Source organism: Rhinopithecus roxellana, chromosome 13 (assembly GCF_007565055.1).
Source record: "Rhinopithecus roxellana isolate Shanxi Qingling chromosome 13, ASM756505v1, whole genome shotgun sequence".
NCBI lineage: Eukaryota > Metazoa > Chordata > Mammalia > Primates > Cercopithecidae > Rhinopithecus > Rhinopithecus roxellana.
In genome coordinates this window covers 5210142-5225081 of record NC_044561.1, presented here as the reverse complement: position 1 = coordinate 5225081, position 14940 = coordinate 5210142, and the positions used below count along the sequence as shown (strand labels likewise).

General features: G+C 55.1%; 1 protein-coding gene across 2 annotated transcripts in view; it reads left to right on the top strand.

Moving 5' to 3' along the window:
- SCUBE1 (signal peptide, CUB domain and EGF like domain containing 1) overlaps positions 1-14940 on the top strand; it is a 145986-nt gene that overhangs the window by 68160 nt on the left and 62886 nt on the right. The gene's annotated exons all lie outside the window — the stretch shown is intronic.

The window sequence follows — 14940 nt, the reverse complement described above, 5'->3', positions numbered from 1 at the left end:
GCAAACATTCACGTATTTTATGATAGAATTGTTTATGAGAATTATAATGAGATCGTACGTACAAGACATCGCCCTGTGCAGAGCCCGGTCTGGATCACCGGAACTGTGCACAGCTGTCATACGTATCATAGCTGAGCATAGTGCCCAGACTCTGACACCAGTCATCAGATCCTGAGAACAGTCTGTGTCATGGAGCTACCCCATTTTGCAGGTGAGCAAATGGAGGCTGAAAAGCAAAGAGACTTGTCCATAGTGAAGAAGTACCAAAAGCAAGATTTGCACCCAGGTCCAACCGCCTCCTAAGATCAAAGACACTCAATGAACAAATGGATGGGGGGCCAAGGGCAGGGGTGCTGTGCAGCCCAGATGCCCCGTGACACAGGGAGCCCCTGCCTCGCCATGCTGCCCTCTGCCTAGGGCTGCGCTGCCGTCTTTTGCCTGAGTTAATGCGGCAGCTGCCTCACAGGTCTCCCTGCCCGACAAACCTTCTGGCAGCAGCCAGAGCCACTGCTCCACCCGACCCTCTGGCTCTGTCATTCCCCACTCAAGACCTTCCCATGGCTCCTGAGAGGAATGTGGTTCTCTGCAGCCTCTCCTTGCTTGCCACGTCATGAACCAGCCATAGTGAACTTCTCATCCCGGCCTCCGCTCACGCAGCTCCCTCTGTCTGGAACTCTCACTCATCCTGACTGACCGTCGCTCACTGAGAACCTTCTACACCTTTTCCCCGCACACCTCCTGATCTCCCAGGCGGGACCTACTCTCCCCTGCCTCTGTCTCATTCGCGCCCCACCCTCAGCCTCCCTGCCCTGTCTCTTGTGTCTCTGCTCGCAGGCCTTTCTCCCCCAAGTGAGACACAAGGACCCTCTTGGATGCAGGGACCCTCTGCCTCCCAGTGTCCAGCCTGGGGTCCGTAGGGAGCAGGCAGTCAGGAAAAGCTGAGGCGACGTCATGGAGCTGATGTGCGTGAGAACCGAAAGCATGCTGCCCTGGAGAGAAGCTGGCCTGCATGCCTGTTCTACAGTGAAGTAGCAGGAGCCCTGGAAACACCATATGTCCCTGTTGGAGGTCACTTAGCATGTTGGTGGCAGAGCTGGGATTTGTCCCAGGCTCCTAGGCTCCAGACCAGCGCCCACCCCCCACATTGTAGCCCACAGCCTGGCTTCCCACCTGGGGTTTGTGGGCACAGGCCCCGTGCATGGAAAGCCATGCAGATCTGAAGTGTGGGTTCAGAAACCACCAGGCAGATGCCTGATTGGCAGAGTGGGGAAGCAGTCGAGGTCATCCCGGGTCATTAGGGAGGGGTCTGAGCCCTCCCTAGCCTCATTAGAGAAATTGGGTTGTGACTGTGGCCACAAGGCCGATCTCCTGGGGGGATGTCTTACTGGCCACCCCTGGCCGCAGCATTCCCCAGGGCCTTGTCACCCGCCTGAGGCCAGCCAGGTGGGTTTTTGTCCCCCGGCTGGTGGCTGCTTGATTGTGTCACCGGACTCTTTCAGCATGTACATCCCATGGGGCTTCTTCCCTTCCTCCTCAGCCCCGACCCTGGCTCCTCCTTGGCCTCAGCCCTCTCCTAGCTCTCCCCCAAGCTTCTTGAGTCTCCTTGCTGACCAGCAGTGGCCACTTCTCCAGCTCTGACCCCAGTGCCAACTGTCCCCCAGCTACAGCATTCTCACCTGCTCAAAACCAAACGCAGCATCTTCCCATCCTCCCAGACCTGTGCTTCCCAGAGCGTCCCCCATCAGTGGGGCATCAGCACTGGGGTGCTGCCTTGACCCCTCCCCTGTGTGGCTCCCACATCCCAGTGTGACCGGATCCTGTGTCCGAGCTCTACTCACGTCCCAAACCGAGCCAGCTTGCTCACCCCTGCTGCCCTGCCTTCTTTGAAGGCTGTGGTTGCTAATTGGGATCCCTACCTCTGCGTCATCCCCCTTCCCTCCTGCATCCTGCAGCCCGGGCGCTTTCTGCCCCAAGCTCCTCTGTTATCAGGCACTGTTGCCTTCCTGCCTCCCAAGGCCTCCCACAGTCCAGTTCCTCTCTCCTGGTTCCTCCCCGTCTGCCTGCTCTTCTCCCTGTTATGGCACACGTGCCCTTTACTGATTACAACCTTGGTGTGTGTCATCCTCTGCCTTTACTGCCATTTCCCATTCCCCTCCCTTCCTGGAGAACTCTTCGTCATCCATCAAAACCCAGCACACTCACCTCCTCTCTAAAGCTGTCTCTGACTCTTAGGCAGGTGTGTGGGTCTTCCTCTTGACTTGCGCTCATGCGTTTGAAATAGTTCAGCCCTCTACTGCAGGACCAGTCCCTGAGCTCCTGAGAAGGGCAGGGATGTGTTTAAGTCATCCTTGTGTTTCTCACATCTCACCCAGGGCAGGGTGCAGAGGAAACATGCCGCATGGGAGTGCAGAGGGGACAAGACCATCTCGTGAGGGAGTCATGCCCGAAGTGTGTGCATCATCAGTTCACAAAATGCCTTCACCCCTCGTGCAGAGCAATGTGCTCAGCCCGCTGCCCAGCAGAGGGCTGCCCAGCGTGTCGTGGTTTGCTGGGTGCTGCACTGCTGTCCCGCCTTGCTCCCTTCTGCAGCTGGTCAGCTTGCAGTTCTGCCAGCTTCTCTCCATGAGGCCCCATGGAGTTCTGCCAGCTTCTCTCCATGAGGTCCTCTCTCCAGCAGGACAGCCCCAGTTTGTCTGTCAGAAGCGCAGAGACCCCCAGCCTCACTCCCCAGGCCTCTGCATGAGCTGGTTCCTGCTCCAGAACACCTTTCCCTTCTGCTGCCCAGCCTCGACTCCTGTGCCCCCAGGGCACATCACAGAGCGCCTGACTCCTGTGCCCCAGGGCACATCACAGAGCACCCACACATTTGGCTGTTGAGTGCAGCAACAAGTCAGCAGACTATTTTAAAGTTTGAGTCAATGGCGGGAATTGGCTTACGTCCCCAAAGTGGCTGTACCTGCCAATGATCCGAACATACCTACTGTGCCCCGAGCCCATGAGCCCCTTTTGTCCTTGAAGGGCCATGAGAAATACCCACTGCCGCCCCTCATGCACAGCTGAGGGAGGGGAAGCGAGCGCCACTGCTTGTGACAGCCCCGGGCTCTGGCTCTGCAGCCCCCGCTCCTTTCCACAACATGTGGGTGGACAGTGGTGGAGAGTCACTGGCTGGGGCTCAGGGGCGCTGCTCACATCCTTACAGATTCTCCTGTTTGTGTGTCCACAGTGCTCTTACCACCGTCTCCTTCAGGGTTCCCAGGGCTGCTGTGGGAACACTTTTGGGATGCTGCCACCTTGGCCCCCATGCTTGATCACCCTCCATCTCGTCACCTGCTGGAAAGGAAAAACAGAGCTTTTCCCTGTTCATGGCAGGCCATGGCCAGGGCACCTGCCTGAGTTCTCTGGTAGTAGTAGCTATACGGCTAAGGGTGGCACTAGACAGCCTGTCTGTCCGCCATGGCTTCCTTTAGGGTCCCTGTGGAGGCCAGGGCAGGGTTGCCAGATAAAATACAGAGTGCCAATTTAAACTGGGATTTCAGATACACAAGTAATTTTTTTTTTTACAAGTATGACCCATGCAACTTTTGAACATGCTTATACTCAGGACGTATTGGTTGTCCATCTGAAATTCAGATTGAATGGGGCGTCCTGTATTGTTATTTGCTAAACCTGGCAGCCCGAGGGAGGAAAGAAGGACACCTCCAGCCTCCCAGGCCTTGGAGGAGTAGAAGCTCAGGGGGTGAGTGAGTCTCTTGACCAGGCCTTCTCTGGTGCAAGACTCCGGGTCTGTGGGGGCAGAAAAACTTGATTGTGGTGACACCTAGTGACCAGCCTGGGAAATTTCAGGAATCAAGGGAGAGGAAGGGGGAAGAAATGAGGCAGGGCTGGGGCTCCAGATAACAAGCCAGCGTGCAGGGGAGAGGGAGTGGGCCAGCCTTACAGAGCACCCGCCGCAGCTTGAGGGATCTGAGCTGGAGCCCATCACCTCTTTACTGCCCTTGAACACTCTTACAAAAGGAAGTTTTAAGCTGGGCGTGGTGGCTCACACCTGTAATCCCAGCACTTTGGGAGGCCGAGGTGGGAGGATCACTTGAGCCCAACAGTTCGAAACCAGCCTGGGCAAGATGGTGAAACCTCATCTCTACAAAAAATACAGAAATACAGAATGTAGTCACAGCCACTCCAGAGCCTGAGGCAGGAGGATTGCTTGAGCCCTGGAGTTCAAGGCTACAGTGAGCTATGATTTGATTACACCACTTCACTGCAGCCTGGGCGGCAGAGTGAGACCCTGTCTCAAAAAAAAAAAAAAAAAAAAAAAAAAAAAAAAAAAAGAGGGTTTTAGTCTCCCCACTTTATAAATTAGGCCACAACAGGTTCTAAAACCACATGCCTTAGAAAGGACTGGGATTGGGACGCAAATCAGAGCTGTTGAATCAACCTGCCCCGCCTCAGTGTTGCCCGGCCCATAGAGCTTTCTGTGGCTCTGCAAATGTTTCGTGATCCTCCCAACTGTCAGAGACAGAACCACCTCCCATTTCACAGAGGCAGCTTTCTAGGCGTTCCCGGTGCCAGGACTGGTCAAGGCCCTGGGGTGGGAAGGGGGTGCTGAAGGGAGGCTGACATCCATCCTGCTTTCTGAGAGGCATGCCGGGAGCCAATCACAGTCCCAGCTCTGTCTGTCTGTCCATCTGTGTACACAGGGCATGCCTGTTGGTGAACTGCATGGCAGTGACTTGGCCGCAAACTGAGAATGAGCGTGTGGGGTTGGACACCCTTCCCTCCTCGGTCTCAGCCCAGGGCCTGCACACAGGTGATGCTTAGCAAAGGTTTGTCGATTGAGGGAGTGAAGGAATGCGTGAGTGGAAAGATCAAGGGCAGCAGTCCTTGTCACCCACCTCCTGATGTGCCAGAAAGAGCACTGAGCTTGACTGAAAGTGGGAGGCTGCATACGGACTCTGCACTGACAGCTGCGTGACCAGGGCAAGTCACTGCCACGTGACCCAGGACAGTCACTGTCTCGTGGGCTTCAGCCTCCTCATGGAAATGGAGAGGCCTCACCTAGATGCACTCCAAGGCCCCTTCCAGTTCTGGCTTTCCAGAAAACCAATCCATTCTGGTTTTTGCTTGCGTGTAAACACAAAGCAGGACAATTTCTCTTGGAGCTGTGCCCCACGTCCATGCCTGGCGAGCTTATCAACCAACCACCCTGCAGGTGTTTATTGAGCACCCATTCGGACTTCACTGTGGTCTGGCCTCTAGCAGAGCAGATCAGGAGGAGGCACAGACAAGGAGCTAGCTGGTTGGTAGAAAGGCCTGCGCCTGCCTGGAATCCTGCGGCTGGGAACCAAGGAGTCACTCCCTAAATATCTGTGGAATGAAGGGGCACATAAGCACGCGAGCAGATGAACGTGGAAGGTGTTGGGAGCCAGATAATACAAGGTGTGGGCCCTTGCGGCTGGACCAGCTGGGTGGTGAGTGCTGAGCCAAGGCTGTGCACACCCAGGACGACGAGTCCTCTGGGGCCCTGGCAGGGGCCTTTGAACCCTGGAGGAGGGCCCAGGGTTGGTGTCAGCGTAGAAGGGACGGTGCTGCGAGTGTGTGGAGTGGGTGGGAAGGGGACTGGGCAGAGTGGGCCAGCCTCTTTGCTGGGTCACACACCCAGCTGGGACCCAGGACCCCAAGAGGCTCTGGGGGATAAACTCTTTCCCCTACATCCAATATGGCATATTGGCCGAAGCAGAGGGGGCAGTGAGAAGGAGGACGAGAGGAGCAGAATTCCCTTGAGGGGCCATCAAGGCTGCCAAGTGGGTGCCAGGGCAGATGAGGTGTGAGGTGAGCACTTATTGGAGGGGCTAGAACCACTTTGGGCTTTGCCAGTGGAGTGACCACCAGGGCATCAGCTCCCTACTCCCTCACACAAGGTAGAAGAACTGGGGCAGCAAGTCTCTTGATCTCTCTAAGCCTCAGCATCCTCACCTGTCAGGTAAGTGCTGGTTGTACCTGGCACTTGGTCATTGAGATGTTCAATTAGTGAGGTTTGCAAAGAGCCTATTGTGGGGCCTGACACAGGGGAGCTCTGGGTAAGTAGAAGCCCACAGTCTTTGGTCACTCGCATCTCCCAGAGGGGACTAGCCCTAGGGATGCTGCCTGGGGTTGGCTAGGCTCAGGGTTAGCTGGGGGTTCTAGTCTGGGGCAGCCAGCTGTTGGTGCCTGGCAGGCCTAGATTTGCCCCAGAGAATGTAATCTGGGGGATACAGGGTGGGAGGCAAAGCTTGTGTTTCTACTGAAGCCAAGGCCGCACAGTGAGAGGCTCTGTGTGCCATTCCAGGGGCAGATGCTCTTAGCATGTAATTAGGGGATCAAGGGGGAGCCAGACCAGCAGCCAGGTCTGGGACTGCAGACAAGCATACCGCTGTTGTCTGAGAGTTGGCCCCTGTTCTGATACAGTCCAAATCCAGAGTAGCTGAGTCCAGGCCGCTTACCAGTGAGCCTGGGTTCATCAAATGTTCCTGTGCGTTCACTGGGTGTTAGGCATTGCGCAGGGGACGGGGGCAAAGAGGTAGCTCGGGTATGGGCCCTGTCCTTTTGAGAATCCCCCATCTAAAGGGAGGGAGACAATGTGTAACAGCTACAATTAGTGTGGTGGTTGCTATGAGCAAGGAGGGGGCAGGGGAGTCCCAGGCACGGCCCCAATCCAACCTAGGCACTTGTGGAGAGGGTGGAAACAAGGAGGGCTTCCTGGAAGAGGTGACACAGAAATAGCATCTCAAGTAACTAGCCAGAAGTGGCCATTCAGAGGAGGGCGAGAACATGTCCCAAGCAGAGGAAAGCACCTTCTCAAAGGCCTCAGGGTGGGAAGGGAGGGTGGGTTGTGCGGGGCGGCCACCGGGCTGTCCCTCGCCAAGGGCTCGAGGAAGGATGAGCAAGCTGGAGAGGCAGGTGGCGGGGGTCAGGGAGGACCTTCGGTGCCATACTGAGAACTTTCAGCCTAACCCTTTGGGCACTGGGTGCCGGGGCATCGAAGAGTTTTTTGTTTGTTTTGCTTGTTTTGTTTACAGTAGGAAGACAGTCAGATTTATGCACTAGAAAGTTCCCTCTGCCACTGGAGAAGGGCAGGTCTTCAAGTCAGACAGACCTGGGTTTCAGTTTTGCCTCTACCTGCCTCGCATGTCCTAATCAGTGACCATGGGCAAATCGCTTCACTTCTCTGAAGAGCTTCTGTCACACGGGGATAAAGATACTTACCTTGCCGGGCGATGTTGTAAAGGCTTCTCTGTCTCTGCCAGGCCCTGGCTCCGCAGGGTATGTTCCCAGCCCATGGGGGGCTCTCCATGGATCTGAGGAGACTGGCAGGGCAGGATCAGAATCGTCACCCTGGAGAAGCTGTCGTTGGAGATGGCCTTGGCGAGACAGTGTGTTGCGGCTCCAGCTCTGTCCGCTGGGTTCAGCCCCCTCACCTTACCTCAGTCACTAACCTCTGTGCGCTCAGTGTTCTCATCTGTTAAGTGGACATAATAGAGGTTGAGCATCCTTTATCCAAAATGCTTGGGACCAGAAGTGTTTCCAGCGTTGGATTTTTTCACATGTGGGGACATTTGCAGATACATCATGAAGTATCTTGTGGATGGACCCAAGTCTAAAGATGGAGCGCTTTTTGTTTTATATACTCCTTGTACACAGAGCCTGAAGGCAATTTTACATGGCATTTCAATAATTTTGTGCATAAAACAAAGTTTGTGTGAAGTACTTACGTATAGAATTCTCCACCTGTGGCATCATGTCAATGCCCAAAAAGCTTTGGGTTTTGGAGCCTTTCAGATTCTGGATTTTCGGATGAGGGATGCTCAGCCTGTGCACAGCCCCTCCTGGGCTTTTCGGGGAATCAGTGAGGTAAGGAGTCTGGTTTGTGGCAGGCCTGGCGCACAGGCAGCTCCAATGAACGTGGGAGGCTGCACTGTTGCCATCGTCATCTCTCCCACCAGCCCGCACCCTACAGCTGTTCTGCGCCCTTCCCCCTGGGCACCACCTTCCCCCGGTTCCCTTCAGCCCCCCTTCAATGTTGGTGGGAGCTCGTGTTTGTTTTTCCCTGCATGACTTGGACAGCTTGCGGAGTCAGGGTTAGGGAAGGCAGCCGCCGCCTCCCACTGCCACCCCCAAGGCTCCAACCTCTTTCTTGGCTCCATAATTTTCTATTGATGAGGCAAAGGGAGGAAAATCCCTTCCTCCCAAGTTGAGGGGGAAGGGTGGAGCAAGGTGATTGTTCTTTTCTCCCTGCTCTGCCGTTCCCAGCTTGCCGTCCCTTCCCATGTATTTAAGGGACATGGACGCAGAAAATGATGTTATTGATGAAGTCGCCATAGCAACGACCCTCAGGAGGCACACATTCCAGCTTTGTTATCCGGCCGTGGCGGCAAGAAAGGCCCCGCTCCTAAGTACAAACACACTGGGCCGCGCTGCCCTGCTTGAGATGCATCCGTGAACTTTGCATTGCAGAGGATGTGGTGTACGCACTGGCTCAGGGCCAGGCAGACCGTGCCATCGTTTCTCTCCGCGAAAACTCTAGTGGAGTACCCAAGAAGGACCAAAGGCCTTGGGGGAAGATAGGCCCCAGTGGGGAAGGGCTGCCGGGGCCTGTCAGAGTCCAGAGGAGATGGCGACCTGGGGGAGGGCCCATTGGGAGGAAGCTCCGGCCACTTGGAGAAGAAGACACAGCCTGGGGCACATCTTCCCCCACGCTGTCCCAACCTCCGTCTGCTTGTCTTGAAGGTGGGCACGGTTGTGTCCGCTCCTCAGGCTTGTGAGGGTCCAAGTGAATGAGAGTATAGTCAGGGCCCAAGTTCATACATCACGTCTTCCAGAAAACTCAGAAGCAGCTCTTAAATCCAGCCCTCCTCCCAGTCCCCATAACCACTGCCCTTCCACCAGACTTTGTCCCTTTCAGAGTGATAGCAACAGCCTCTCCACTGTCCTGGCCTGCAGTCCTGGCCCTCGAGGGCATCTTTCACACAACCTCCAGAGATCTTTCTGACACACAAGCGTGTCGCTCCCCTACTGACAACTCCCCTGTGGCTTCCTTCTGGCCAGGACAAAGTCCCACAACAGCCTATCTGTGCCCTTAGCCAGCACCTCACTCACCCAGAGACTGGGGCTGCACATTTAGCACACTCTGGGAGGCAGCTGCTACTATTGTCCAGCTCTACATAGGTGGAAACCGAGGTTCAGGGGTGAAGGGGTGAAGGGCTGGCCCAGGGTCATGCAGCAAGTGGCAGCCTGAATGTGGACCTGGCATTGTGGCAGCAGAGCATCTGTCCTCTCCTTGCTCCCTGGCCCATCTTGGGCACCAAGGAGACACTTGGTCTGAGTTTGCAGCATATAATTGGATTTGGATGGTTGGATCAGATTAGATTCGACCTGGCGGGCGCCTGGCCTGACGGGCATCAGGCCTCTGAAGACCAGAATTTCTGGGAATGACTCTGAAATTCTATCTCACTTCCCATCAAGAAGGGGAGACCAGCAGGGCTGTCTGCTGAACTTGCCTCTCCATGGTTCTCCCCATATCTAGGTCAAGGGAGCTGTCCTATGGCTCCCAAGAGCAGACGTGACACAAATCAGGGAGCCACAGGAGGATGGAGTTTTTGAGCTGGGGCCCTTCCGGCCCTCAGGCTCACAGAAGCCTGCTCTGGGCCTGGGGCTTGGGGTTGAGCCTGAGTGGGCTCGGCCCCTGCTCTGGAAGAGCTCACAGGCTGGCATCAGTGGACACAGCCTGCAGCTGCCGCTGGCTGCATGGGCCTGACTGGCTCAGGGGAGCTGGAGGAGGCCTAGGGCAGTCCTTCCCAGGTCACGGCAGAGCAGGTGTTGTCGCAGACCCACAGATTCCTTTCCCATCCGGAATCCAGGCCCATCCCTAGAGCAGAAGGGCTTGGAACCAAGCACCTCGCATGCCTCAGGGTTCACCTTTTCCCCTTCAAATCTCGACTTGGCCCTCATGGCCCCGGCCGCCATCCAGAAATACCACCTGCAGGAGGGGATGAGTTGGCATTCCTTCCGTTAGCTCAGTGCCCTCAGACGGCCCCTCTGGAAGAGGACAAGGAGGGCATGCCACCTGCTCTGTCTCTGAGGTTCGGAGGCACAGAGGATACCACAGGTGCTCCAGTGGGTGGGGCCAGTGCCCTATCCCTGCCCCAGCCTGCCACCCTGGTCCCTGTGTCGCTGTGTTTTGTCTGTCAGGTGAGGAGCTAGAATGGGCCATCCTTAGATCCTGCTAGTTCTGGGGCCTCTTCCTGTCCAGGATGCTGTGTTAAGTGAGGAAAAAGGGACTGTTCCACAGTGACCGTGGGACTTCTCAGAGCCTTTAACATGTGCTGCGAACTTCCCACATCAGGCGTCCAAAGCACTGTGTTTCTAGCACACGCAACTAGGGATGCCGCAAGAGCGTTTTCAAAATTTAGCCTTGCCTCCTAAAATAACAGACAACAGGCTTCATCTGTTCCGAATAGGAGACTTTATTTCTCTCTTCTTCCTTCCTTGCTCCCTCCTCTCTCCATTCTCCCCTCTCTTTCCCCACTCATTCTTCCCTTTCCTTCTTTCACCCACTGTTTGCAGATCCCTAACCCTCTGCCAGGCCTTGTGCTGGGTACTTGTGATACTGAAAAGAATAAAACTCAGGTCTCCCCATCCGGTTACCCACGGTTGGCAGGAAAGAGTGTGACGGAAGCAACTATTCCGATTTCCGACGAGGCAGAATGAAGCAAGGGCAGATAGGAGTGCTGTCGCAGCAGCCTTGCTCTACCCAGACCCTCCCTGTGCCTCCCTTGATATCGTTACCTTGTTTGAGCTTCCCAGCAACCCTCAGGGGCAAAGATTATCACATCCCCGTTTCACAGCTGAGAAAATGGACATCCTGTGCCGCAGGGGAGCTGAGGCTCCGTCCTCACCTCAGGGCCTGCCAGTGATGGCTGTGGAAGGTCAAAAGAGGAGCCAGGGTGTGCGCTTCATGGAGGGGCTGCTCGGAGAGCTTCAGCGGACACAGCATCTGAACTGGCCTTGGATTTCGCTGGGCTCCTAAGTCTGGAAACAGTGGCCAGTAACAGACACTGTGTAGTCGCCCACTCTACACCACGTTCCCAATTCTGTTCTGCCTAGGAGATGTCTGCTCCCTGTCAGCCATCTGGGTGCCACAGGTGTAGCCGAGTGACCCCAAGGCAGGAGAGCTTAGGCTGGGAGCCCAGTGGCCCAGGTTCCAGCCCTGCTATATGTGCTGGAACACTCATTTCCCGCCTCAGGGGCTCTTTTTCTGTCTCTGTAGGATGGATAGACAAGATGGGCTGCAGGCAGGGGTCCAACCCTGACCCTCTGTGGTTCTCCAGCCACGGCGCCTGCCTGCTTGTGGCCTCCAGAAGCCAGTGTTGCCCCCACGTGGAGGTGAAAGCGATGCAGCTGACAGTCGCTGATGAGCACCTGGGAAGCCACAGTCAGCCCCCAGGCCAGGCAGCAGCAGCCATCCTTGCAGTGGTTGTAGGGTCATTTTGAAATGTGATAGTAGGCCGGGCGCGGTGGCTCAAGCCTGTAATCCCAGCACTTTGGGAGGCCGAGACGGGCGGATCACAAGGTCAGGAGATCGAGACCATCCTGGCTAACATGGTGAAACCCCGTCTCTACTAAAAATACAAAAAAAAAACTAGCCGGGCGACCTGGCGGGCGCCTGTAGTCCCAGCTACTTGGGAGGCTGAGGCAGGAGAATGGCGTGAACCCGGGAGGCGGAGCTTGCAGTGAGCTGAGATCCAGCCACTGCACTCCAGCCTGGGTGGCAGAGCGAGACTCCGTCTCAAAAAAAAAAAAAAAAAAAAATGTGATAGTGATGCTCCCCCGACCACCCTTCTCGGGGAGGAGGTGCCCCAGAAGCACTCAAGCTGAGCAGACTCCAGCCTGACTGCAGCCTCACCATGCAGCAGGTGAGCCTGGCTCACGCGGGCCTGACTGCTGCATCTCAGGGCACCCCGTTCTGGAAAGTATAGTTTTTAATACAAATATATGGGTTGTGCTAACATGTAATACTTTTTTTCTTTTCTTTTCTTTTTTTTTTTTTTTTTTTTGAGACAGTCTCACTCTGCTGCCCAGGCTGCAGTGCAATGGCGCGATCTCAGCTCACTGCAGCCTCCGCCACCTGAGTTCAAGCAATTCTGCCTCAGCCTTCTGAGTAGCTGGGATTACAGGCGTGCACCACTATACCTGGCTAATTTTTGTATTTTTGGTAGAGATGGGGTTTTACCATGTTAGCCAGGCTAGTCTCAAATTCCTGACCTCAGGTGATCCCCCTGCCTCACCCTCCCAAAGTGCTGGGATTACAGGCATGAGCCACCGCACCCAGCCCACATGAAATATGTTTGTTGTCTTGTTTTTAAATAAGCTAATGAGTAAATGTAAATTTCTCTCTGTGATATCTAGCCAGTCTTGATAGCTGTAACACATAAACATGTCCATCAAAGCGATTTGACCTCCTTCATAATTGTCAGGAATGTAAAGAGGTCCTGAAGCCAGTCCCACTAACAGTCACTGGCCTGTCCCTTGCCCTCCGTTGCAGAGCCAGTGGGGGCTCCCACGCTGGGGGTGCTGGGTGAGAGGCAGCGTGCAGGGGGCCTTTCTTGGGGTGTTGAGTGAGGATGGCTAATCACAGGACCTCAGCTCTACCTCAGGCTCTTTAGGTGGGAGATGAAGGGCTCCACCCTCTTCCCCAAGTTGTTGAGAGGTAAAGTAGCAACCTTTGAGACCAGCTGACTACAGATAGGACCTGGGGCTCACCCTTCCCAGCTCTTCGATTCTGTTGCTTAGCGTCTTATTGACTGTGGGTTACCGCTGTCCATAGTCACGCTAGATTACATCCCCAAAGTGTCCTTCACCAAGAAAACAACAACATCTTGGCTCGGTGTTAAAGTCTCTAGAGACTCAAGAAGAAAGATCACTTAATGGCAAGTCCACAATGAGGGAGAAAACTGAATGACCTCTAGAGTTTAATATTCCATTACCCGGGGCTCCGGCATGGATCAGCTCCCCAGTGACAAATATACGGTTGGTGATGATTAGCAAGGCTTCTTGTAAATTGTGATTCTTTGGCTGGGAAGGGAAATTCAATCTCCCTTTCTTCATCATCTATAATCCTGAGCCAAACAAGGGCCCGTGGGCTCTTCCCAGCTCAGGAAGAAAGGACAGATCTGCTCACAGCATTGATCGCCTGTGCCGGCCATAGGACAGCCCCAGGATGTCACATGGGTGGTGGCATGGGGAGACACGGGGAGTAGAAGGCAGGAGCCAGGAGGCTTTGCGGAACTGGTGGAGTTTGAGGGAGGCCTAGGATTTAGTTTATGGAAGATAGGAGAGGGTGTCTGGCCCAGGAGGAAGGAGCAGCAAGGGGAGATGGGGCACCCTCGAGGGCGGCTCAGCAGGCATTGTGGGATGGCAAACCGTGGAGTGTGTGCAGCTGGGAAGAAGCTGGAACAGCAAGGAGCCATGGAAGATAAATGAACAGGGAGTGAGGGGGGCGACCCTGGACTCAGCCCACCGCTGACAACAGCCATCAGTGATGGTCAGGGAGACAGCTTGCTGGCCACCACACACTGGCCAAACCCTGGCCAGGGCAGGAGGCTCCCAGAAGACCTGATGAGGGAATGAACATGTCTCAGGTAGTCTGAGGTTTCTCTACCAAGAGTCGCCTCTCAGGAGGGGGTCGCCTGGTCCAGCCAGGCCCCAGGGAGGAGCCACGCTGTCTCCAGACCTGCAGGAGAGACACCGGCCTCAGGAGCCAGTGCCCCCACAGACAGACCTCATCTCTTACTGCCTGGCATTTCCTGTCTGTAACTGGATTTAATTTGCACAGCTCCTCCATGAGACAGAGGTGATTGTGCCCATTCTAAGATTAGGCTCAGAAAAGGGAAGCAGTTGTCTCCAAGGCCGCAGCCAGGAAGGAAGCCAGATTCACACCTACATCTGCCTGACTTTACAATGACCTTTCTAAGAAAGAGACGTGCTATGGCTGGCTGGTCTCAGCTTGCGAGAGCTAACTGTGCACATTTGTTCCCAGCTCTACCCTCGGCGACATCTCCCTGGTACTTTGAAATGAGCCATCGCTGGCGTATTTATCCCACATACATTGTTAAATACTGCAAATCAGCCTCCACCCCCGCTGGCTGTTAAGCGTTGACCGCACGCCACTATCTGTGCGACTCAGGCGCTGATGTTCTTTTGGAATTGAGCCGACGGAAAGGGTGTTTCCGTGTGAACTTGCAGCTTCTCTGCAGGGCAGCAGCATGACAGCGCTTTCCGTTGTTCACTCGTTGCTTAGTTAGACTCTGCGTCATTCCAACAATTGGATTGATTAGTGAGAAACTCAAGGTGAGGAAATATGAGTCACAAAATCAGGTGAAACCAGGAGTCACGGTGCTGTGCAAAATGCAGGCTTCCTCATTTCCGTTTGTTTGTTTGACTTTTAACTTCAGACGTTTTTATCTTTATTACAACTAGCAGGGTGTTTGTGTTTTTAAATCTATTCTGTGTTGCTGCATACCCGTATTTAAAGTGGACGGGGTCAGGATTGAGCCAGTCCTCCTCTGGAACAAGAGGCCGGTGTGTCCCGGGGGAAGGAGGTCGCCCTGTGCGTGTTCGCCGTCCGGAGCCTTCACTGCCGCTCCCCGAGCTGGCTTCGCTCCTGCCTGAGTTTCCTGCGGGTGGAGGTGGAAGGCAGGTCACAGAGCCGGTGGGGTGGCAGACAGAGGCTCTTCCCTTTCATCTGCCTTGGCCTCTTGATGGACTTGTGACCTACAACCTCTCACTTGACCCCTGACCTCATAAATTCTGGAAACGCCTCACAAATCACCAGGAAGATAAACATCAGCTGAGGTCAACGGAAGGGGGTATGAGCCACTCCGGGCAGACAGAGAGGGGAGATCCAGT